This window comes from Hippopotamus amphibius, chromosome 9, assembly GCF_030028045.1.
Source record: "Hippopotamus amphibius kiboko isolate mHipAmp2 chromosome 9, mHipAmp2.hap2, whole genome shotgun sequence".
Classification (NCBI taxonomy): domain Eukaryota; kingdom Metazoa; phylum Chordata; class Mammalia; order Artiodactyla; family Hippopotamidae; genus Hippopotamus; species Hippopotamus amphibius.
This window is the reverse complement of record NC_080194.1, coordinates 83,132,591-83,142,812: the sequence shown is the minus strand read 5'-3', so window position 1 is coordinate 83,142,812 and position 10,222 is coordinate 83,132,591.

Genomic DNA, 10,222 nt, shown 5'->3' with positions numbered 1-10,222 from the left:
TATTCTGTTTTGCAGCAGTGATTTCTACCATTCTTTCTTCCAGGTTACTTATCCATTCTTCTGCCTCAGTTATTCTGCTATTAATTCCTTCTAGTGTATTTTTCATTTCATTTATTATATTGTTCGTCTCTGTTTGTTTGTTCTTTAGTTCTTCTAGGTCTTTGTTAAATATTTCTTGCAGCTTCTTGATCCTTGTCTCCATTCTGTTTCCGAGATCCTGGATCATCTTCACTATCATTATTCTGATTTATTTTTCTGGAAGGTTGCTTATCTCCACTTCACTTAGTTGTTTTTCTGGGATTTTGTCTTGTTCTTTCATTTGGGACATAATCTTCCGTTTCTTTTTGTCTAACTTTCTGTGATTGTGGTTTTCGTTCCACAGGATTGTAGTTCTTGCTTCCACTATCTGCCTCTTGTGGATGAGGCTATCTAAGAGGCTTGTGCCTTCTGCCCACTTTTTGATTGCATTGTTTGTTTCCTTGATATTGGAGTTGTATGAGCTGTTTTTATATTTTGGAAATTAAGCCTTTATTGGTTTCATCATTTGCAAATATGGTCTCTCGATCTGTAGGTTCTTTTCATTTTGTTTATGGTTTCCTTTGCTTTTAAGTTTGACTAGGTCATATTTATGTATTTTTGCTTTTATTTCTATTGCCTTAGGAGACTGACCTAAGAAAACATTGGTATGATTTATGTCAGGGAATGTTTTGCCTATGTTCTCCTGGTGTTTTATGGTGTCATGTCTCATATTTAAGTCTTTACGCCATTTTCAGTTTATTTTTGTGTGTGCTGTGAGGGTGTATTTTAACTTCATTGATTTATGTCCAGCTGTCCAATTTTCCAAATATGACTTGCTTAAGAGACTGTCTTTTCTCCATCATGTAGTCTTGCCTCCTTTGTCAAAGATTAATTGAGCATAGGTGTGTGGGTTTATTTCTGGGCTCTCTATTTCTGTTCCAAGTCTCCATATGTCTGTTTTGTGCCAGTACCACACTGTTTTGATTACTGTAGTTTTGTACTATTGTCTGAAGTATGGGAGGGTTATGCCTCCTGCTTTGTTCTTTTTCCTCAGGAATGCTTTGGCAATTCTGGGTCTTTTGTGGTTCCAAATAAATTTTGTGTTTTTCTAGTTCTGTGAAAAATGTCATGTGCAATTTGATAGGGATCACATTAAATCTGTATATTACTTTGGGTAGAATGGCCATTTTAACAATTTTAATTCTTCTAATCCAAGAGCGTGGGATATCTTTCCATTTCTTTGAAACATCTTCAATTTCCTTTATTAATGTTTTATAGTTCTCAGCATATAACTCTTTCACCTCCTTGGTCAGATGTATTCCTGAGTATTTTTTTGAGGCAATTTTAAGTGTTTTTTAAATTCTCTTTTCAATATTTCATTGTTACTGTAAAGAAATGCAACAGATATCTGTATGTTAATCTTGTATCCTTCTACCTTGCTGAATTTGTTTATCATTTCCAGTAGTTTTTGTGTGAAGTCTTTAGGGCTTTCTACATATAGTATCATGTCATCTGCATATAGTGACATTTTTACCTCTTCCCTTTCAATTTAGATACTTTTTGTTTCTTCTCTGATTGTTGTGGCTAGGGCTTCCAATACTGTGTTGAATAGAAGCGGTGAGAGTGGGGCATCCTTGTCTTGTTCCAGATTTTAGTGGGAAGACTTTCAACTTTCACTCTTGAGTATTATATTGGCTGTGGGTTGTCATAAAAAGCTTTTATTATGTTGAGATATGTTCCTTCTGTACCTAATGTGGTAAGAGCTTTTTAAATCATGAATGAATGTTGAATTTTATCAAATGCTTTTTCTGCATCTATTGAGCTGATCATGTGGTTTTTGTCTTTTCTTTTGCTGATGTGGTGTATCACATTGATTTGCATATGTTGAAATATCCTTGTGACCTTGAGATGAATCCAACTTAGTCATGGTGTATGATCTTTTTTATTTGTTGTTGGATTCAGTTTGCTAATATTTTGTTGAGAAGTTCTGCAACTATATTCATTAAAGATATTGGCCTGTAATTTTCTTATTTGGTAGTGTCTTTGTCTGGTTTGGTATCAAGGTGATGGTGGCTTTGTAAAATGTCTTTGGGAGTATTCCCTCCTCTTCAATCTTTTGGGAGAGTTTGAGAAGGATTGGTATAAGTTCTTTATATTTTTAGTAGAATTTGCCTGTGAAGCCATCTGGTCCTGGACTTGTTTATAGGGAACTTTTTTTCTTTTTAATCAAAGCTTTTTAGTTGTAGTAATTGATCTGTTCAAACTATCTATTTTTTCTTGATTCAGTTTTGGTGGGCTGTATGTTTCTTGAAACTTGTCCATTTCTCTAGGGTTTTTTTTTTTTTATTGGCATATAATTGTTCATAGTATTCTTTGTCTTTTTTTATTTCTTCGATTTATTTCAGTTCTCTTTTCTTGGTGAGTCAGAAGTTTGTCAATTTTGTTTATCCTTTCCAAGATCCAACTCTTGGTTTTATTGATATATATATTATTTCTATTTTAAAATCTGTTTATTTACTCTCTGATCTTTATTATTTCCTTCCTTCTGCTGACTTTTGGTTTTGTTTGTTCTTCTTTTACTAATTCTTTTAGGTGGTATTTTAGGTTGTTTGAGATTTTTCTTTTTTCTTTTTCTTTTCCTTTTCCTTTTCCTTTTTCAGGAATGCCTGTATCATTATGAACTTCCCTCTAAGAGCTGCTTTTACTGCATCCCACAGATTTTGTATGATTGTGTTTATATTGTCATTTGTCACAGGTATTTAAAATTTTTCTCTTTGATTTCATAACTGACCCATTGGGTTTTTTTAGTAGCATGTTTTTTAGTCCCCATATAATTGATTTTTTTCTCTTTTCTCTTTCTGTGGTTGAATTCTAGTCTCATGCCATTGTGGTTAGAAAAGATGCTTTAAATAATTTCTATACTCTTAAATTCATTGAGGTTTGTTTTCCACCCTAGTATGTGGTTAATCCTAGAGAATGCTCCATGTGCACTTCAAAAGAATGTGTATTCTGGGTTTTTTGGATGTAATGTCATGAAAATGTCAATTAACTGTTCTATTGTATCACTTAGGATCTCTGTTGCCTTATTGATTTTCTGTCTGGAGGATCTGTCCATTGGTGTGAGTGGGGTGTTAAAATCTCCTATGATTATTGTATTTCTGTCAATTTCTCCCTTTAATTTTGTTAGTATTTGTTTTACATATCTGGCTGCTCCTATATTGGGTACATATCTGTTGATGAGTGCAAATCCTCTTCTTGTATTGATCCTCTTATCATTATACAGTGTCCTTTTTCTTTCTTTATGTCCTTTATTTTAAAGTCTATTTTGTCTGATATGAGTATTGTGACCCCCACTTTCTTGTCATTTCCATTTGCATGAAAAACATTTTTCCATCTCCTCACTTTCAATCTATGTGTGTCCTTTGCCCTAAAGTGGGTCTCCTTTAGACAGCATATTGTAGCATCTGCCACTGTATGTCTTTTGATTGGAGCATTTAGTTCATTGACATTTAAGGTAATTATTGATAAATGTGTATTTATTGCCATTTTAAACCTTGTTTTCCAGTTGATTTTATATTCTTTGTTTTTGTTTTTCCTTTTGAGGTTTGATGATTTTCTTTTGCATTATGCTTGTGTTCTTTTTGTTTTTCATGACTCGTATGTTTTTGATTTGTGGTTATCAAAGTATGTGTTTTTCAAGCATGCTAATTAATACATTACTATATCTATTTGCTTTAGATTGATAGTCCTGTAGGCTCAAACACATTCAAACAAACAAAAACACCCCGAATTTTCTTACTCTCCTCCCCCACATTTTATGATTTTGATGCTATCTTCATGTTTATCTTTTTGCTGTTCATTTTGGTTATCATCACTTTCACATATTTTTTTGATTTAAAAAAAAAATCTGTATACTGGCTTAAGTGATTTACTTTTCAATTGTGATTTTCCCTTTCCTATACATTCTTCTTTTCCATTTAGGGAAAACATTTCAACATTTCTTTTAGGACAGGTTTAGTATTGCACTATTCTATCTTCCAGATCACTTATTCATTTTCCTGCATTATTCAATCTGCTATTTAGTGCCTTTAGCTCAGCTTTCATCTCAGCAAATGAGTTGTCTAATTTTTCTTGGCTCCTCTTATAGTTTTTAGTTCCCTTTTATACAGTAATCAGCATTTCTATTGATAGCCTCTCTTAATTCCTTTGGTATTCATTATCTCCTTTTTGAACTCAGTGTTTATTAGACTGAAGATGTTTGTTTCATTGTTCTTTCAGGGTAATTCTCTTGATCTCTTAATTGGGAGTAGTTCCTTTGCTTCTTCATTTTATTTCTTTTACTCTGTGAATTTAGGAGAAACAATTATCTACTGTTGTCTTGGAGGGCTATTATGTGGGAGTGTCCCTGTATAGTCTGTGTGGGTTGAATATTTTTGCCATGAGGGCTGTTTTTAGTATGGGTGCCTACCACCTCTTTCCTCAGTATGTGCTGGCTGTTATCACCTTGATGGGGGCATTACTGGTGTTGTGGTGACCACAGCATGCACTGGATGTTGAGTGGGGCCTCCTCTTTGCTCTGTGGTTGTTGCAGCCATTTAGGTGGCAGAGTCTGCTCCCTAATTGTTGGAGTGGGAGCCCCCAGATCTGTTTCTTTTTTTCTTAACAATTTTTTTTTTTTTTGGCCATGCTGCATGGCATGCAGGATCTTAGTTCTCCAACCAGGGATTGAACCTGTGCCTCCTGCAGTGGAAGCATGGAGTCGTAAGCACTGGATAACAAGGGAATCCCCCCCCCCCCAACTTGTTTCTGAACTTCAGTGGAAGTAGGTGGATTGGAGCACTCCCACTGGAGTATTCCTCTGCCAGAGCTGTCCACCAAGGAGTGCACTCTGTGGTGTCACCTGAAACCCATTGTGTGGGCTCACAAAGTACACTGATGGTGGGACTGCCCTTAGCCCCTCCTCAATCAAAGGAATGCAGGCAGTAAGCCCTAGTGTCCCTCGGGTGCTGTGTTTACAAAGCCACCAGCATAGATCTGCAAACACAGATCCACTGAAGTCAGGCACCAGGACTGCAGTAGTCATGCACCTGGACCCACCATGGGAGCTATGGAAACAGCCCAGACCCAGCCCTGCCTCCACATGTGCACACCCTCTAAGCCCACAGCTGCTAAAAGCCAGACTGGTCCCAGCTGCAGGGGCACTTATTGTCCACTTGGATGTCCTGCAGGTGCTGAGTTTACAAAGCTGGTGGTGGTGGCATAAATCTGAAGATTGCACAACCCTGGGGATCAGCTGTGATTTCAGCCCTGCCTCTGCTTGTGGGCAATCCACTGGCACTTGCATGCTCCCAGAGCTTGTAAAGGTGGCACTGAGCTAGTTGAGAGTAGGTGGAGAAAGAGGTTGCTATAGTGGGCCCCATACCTCCCTTCATGCACCCCTTATCCTTGGTGCTTCCCTTCTTTGGTGGGCCTGGGCTTTTTCTGTGCACAACCCTGGTTGCCACCTTACCACACTTCAGCCCCTTCAGGCTGTCTCCATGAAGCCTGTGTTTCAGGCTCTCCCTGGGTTTGTCCTCTAAAGCCTGAGTTTCAGCACCCAGCCCCCATGCACAGCAGCAGATGTGCATCTCAAACTGGGGAGTGCAGGGTGGTGGCATGGACCACCTGTGCAGGTCTCCCTTTGTTCTGCCTTCTGCAAACCGTCTCTGTGCTCTCCTCTAAGACTCTGAAGCCCCTTTCTGCCCTGGCTGATCTTCCCACCAGTGAGGGGGCTTCCCAGGGTGTGGGAACATTTCCTCTTTCAGAGCTTCCTCCCAGGGGTGCAGGTCCCGTCCTGCTTCCTTTTTTTTTTCTTTGTTGAGGTTTCATGGCCCTGAGAATGGTCTATATTTGAAAATGTTCCCTGTGCACATGAAAGCAATATTATTCTACTACTGTTGTGTATTCTACAAATGTCAGTTAGGACTAATTTGTTAATTGTATATTCAGATATTCCGTGTAGTGATTTTGTGTCAACTTGTTCTTTCAGTTACTGAGAGATTACTTTCAAAATCTGTCACTATTAATGGAATATTACTTAGCTGTAAAAAAGAATGAAATAATGCCATTTGCAGCAACATGGATGGGCCTAGAGGTTATCATACTAAGTAAGTCAGAGAAAAACAAATACAATATGATATCACTCATATGTGGAATCTAAAAAAATGATACAAATGAACTTATTTTCAAAACAGAAACAGACTCACAGGCTGAGAAAACAAACTTATGGTTACCAAAGGGGAAAAGTGGTGGGGAGGGATAAATTAGGAGTTTGTAATTAACATACACATACTACTATATAAAAAATAGATAATAAGGACCTACTATATAGCACAAGGAACTCATCTCAATATTCTGTAATAATCTAAATGGGAAAAGAATCTGAGAAAGAATAGCTATAGGTATATGTATAACTGAATCCCTTCACTGTACACCAGAAACACAACATTGTAAATTAACTATACTCCAATATGAAATAAAAATTTAAAGGAAGAGTAAAATCTATTACAAATCTGTTTCTCATTGCAATTACATTGGGTTTTGCTTTGTACATTTTGAAATTCTGTTGCTAGTGCAGAAAACACTTAGGATTTAAAGTCTTGTTGGTGGATTGTGTTTTGAATAATTAACCTGTTTGTCCATGGTAATATTCATAATCCTGAAATCCATTTTATCTGATAATAATACAGCCACTCAGGCCTTCTTTGGATTAATGATTGCATATGTCTTTTCCCACCCTTTTACTTTTAATCTATGTCTTTGTGTGTTTTTTGAGCACAGCACATATTTGATCTTGATTTTTAATATAACTTGACAATCTCTGCTTTTAATTGAATGGTGTTATTCTATTTAGATTTAATGCAATTAATATGATTGGATTAAAATTTATCATACTGTTGGTTGTTTGCTGTTTTACCATAGAAGAATATAGACATTTTTGTGCCTTATTTTGGATTATGTATTTTTTATGATAAGGTTTTATTTCCATTATTGGCTTATTCGTTATGCCCCCTTTTGGAATATTTTTAGTGGTTGTTCTTGGTCTTATGGTATACATCTTTAATTTATCACAGCTTACCTTAAAATAGGTAAAAATTAAAACAGTTGAAAAGTGTCATTTTCTCTTGCTGTCAAGATTTTCTCTTCAATCTTTGGTTTTAAGCAGTCAATGTTTAAGATAGTAAAAGTGGTGTTGTTTTCAGTATTCATTCTGTCTGAGATTCTTTCAGCTTTTTGGATCTGTGTTTTAATATTTTTCATTATTTTGGGAAAATCTTGGCTATTATGTCTTTAAGTACACTGTCTCATTTTCTCTTTCTTCTCCTTTTGGGTGCCAAGTAAAAATTGGCACTTGCCATCTACCTCTATATGTATTAAATTATGAGCTGCTGCAGCTGCTGACATTAACACCCCCTGAAAGGAGTTCAGGGTGGAGATCAGGAACAGGCACTCTGTGTTCTGGGAAAAACTGGCAGAACAGGTCTTCAGATAGTTAGATATTTTCAGGAGAAGATTTTATGAGCCCAATTCTTGCATCTCCTCATATCTAGAAAAGCACTAAAATCTTTACTGCTTCTCGTGACTAGCAATAACCTTCACTAGACTAGCAGAAACCTTCTGCAAAAAATATGTGCTTGATTGCACATAGTCCTCCTTCACCTGACTTCTCCCCTACCTCTTTGGAGCAGTTTCTCAGAGCTATCTGAAATGCTCTCTCCTGGGCTATCATCCTCATTTTGCCCCAAATAAAACTTAACTCACAACTCTCATGCTGTGCTTTTTTTTTTATTTTCAGTTGACTTGGGAAACTAACTGCATATGTTAGAATGTTTAATATTATCTCACAGCTCTTAGATTCTATGTGCTGCTGCTGCTACTACTATTACGTGTTGTTGTTATTATTATTATTATGAAGAAGATGATGATGTTTCTTTATGCATCAATCTGGATAATTTCTCTTTCCCAATCTTCAAGTTTACTGATTCTTTTCTCAGCTGTATTGATTCTATTTATGAGCCCATCACAGTAATTCTTTACCTCTGCTATTGTGTTACTTTATTTCTAGCATCTCCATTTGACTTAGATTTTATTTCTCCTTTCAAATTCTTCACCTGTTCATGCTTGTTACCTAACTTTTCCAGTCACTCTTTTAACATATTAACTGTAGTTATTTTAATGTCCCTAGTTAATAGTTTTAATATCTAGGCCATCATTACTCAGTAATAAGGATTACTTTATTTCTTGACAGTGGGTTGTTTTCCTTTTTTGTTTTACTAACTCTTTATCAAATGCTTGACATCATAGTGTGAGTAGAGAATGAGAAAAATAGTACTGAAACCTGGAAATGGACATGCCTCTTTTTTTTGAGTTCATCTAATCAGGAATTGTGACAGGTTACTTTTTATTGTGTTACCATTATTATTATTTTCTATGTGCCACAGGTTTCAAATTCCTCCAGTGATGGGATTCTCATGGGATTTGCTGTATTTTCCTGCTTAGTAGCATGTCAGGGATGCTGGAGGGATTTTCTTTGTGTTCATGCTACCCCCCTCAGCATTTACACTTCCTTGCATTCCTGCACAACAGAAGAGGTCCCTCTCCAAGCTTATGCTCCTGTAGGGAGGAAATAATTTTCCTTCTAGGTTCTTGGCTAAGGCTCTCCTGCAATGAAAGATAGGTTAACAGGAGAAAAACAGAAGTTTAGTAACATGCATACCTCATTTACACATGAGAGATACCCAGGAAAACTGAGTAATTCCCCAAAGTGGTTCAAGTCACCACCATCTCCACCTAAATATTATCTCCAGCTAAAGACAAAAGAAGGTTTGGGGGTGGGGAAAAATCAGTTATGGGATGTTACCAGGAAAAAGCACAGTAAACAAAGGGAAAGGTTGTTATGCAGATTTAAGTCATTGCCTTCTCCATTGATAAGAGTTGTTAGGGATTTGTCACCCTCTTCTTCCTGCTAAAGGAATGGAGATGTCTTTACAAATGGAGATTTTTCTTATAAATGTAAACATCACTTACAAATATAATGCTAAGTTAAAAATATAACTTTTACTCAGTTTTCTGAGCTCCTCCTTTGTCTGCTGGTTCTTAAAAATAACCATCCTAAAATAATCCTTATGCTAAAAAGTCATATTTTGGGGTGGTGTATTCTGCTCCCCTTCACTCCTCTCTCTGCATTATAATGCTGCTGCTTGTTATTTGGTGCTAAGCTTGTGCCTACAACCTAAGGATTCTCTGTTACCCTGGTTCAGCTGCAATCTTAGGCTATCTTCTTATGCCTGGGCCTCACAGAAAGGACTTTTTTTCAGTATTCCTGCCCCTGCTTTCTGTGGCTTTCTGACTTGTTTTGTGGTTAGTCTTAGGTGATAGTTTTCAGCCATCTCAAAGAGGTAAAGGTTTTTTGGTTTTTTTCCTATTCTTACTCCCACCACAATATGAATTCCTCTTCACCCTTAGGTCCACAGGATTTTCTGTCCTTCCTTTGGTAATTTAAGACATTTGCTTCAGAGCAAAATGTGCCCAAGGAAAGTAAGTGAGGTTTACTGCTTCTTCTAGAAGCTGCTGATGAGGTTTTGCAAGTCTGCAAGGCTGTGGGGTGGAGGGTGAGGCTCCACCTGGTCTCTTGCTCTACCCCTAATCTTTCTCATTAGTACCGGCTAGACATCTTGTTACCACCTGGAGCTAAATTGGACTCCATATTAGATCCGTTTCTTTGACTTTAACCTTTGCTTTTTGTTGCTTTTGTTATTATAATCATACATGATGGCCTGCCTCTGGGAACACTGCCCCTCTGCCTGAATGTTGAACTAAAGTGCCTCTGTTCAGCCCACCTGTGTGAATGGCTGAAATTAACATATCCCCTCACTGAGGCTGGTTATTCCTGGAAATCTTTTGTAAGACTGATGGCCCTTTAACATTACTTCCCCACAGCCCCTCCCTCTCTGGTTCTATAAAACAAACTAGCATCCAGACCCCAATACGACGTTTTTTTGAGGAGACATTAGTCTGCCATCTTCTCAGTTTGCTGGCTTTCTGAATAAAGTCATATTCCTTGCCTCAACACCTCGTCTCCGATGCATTGGCCTGTCGTGTGGTGAGCAGAGCGAGCTTGGACTCGGTAGCAATCTCTCGATTAGAGGTTGCAACTGTCAACAAC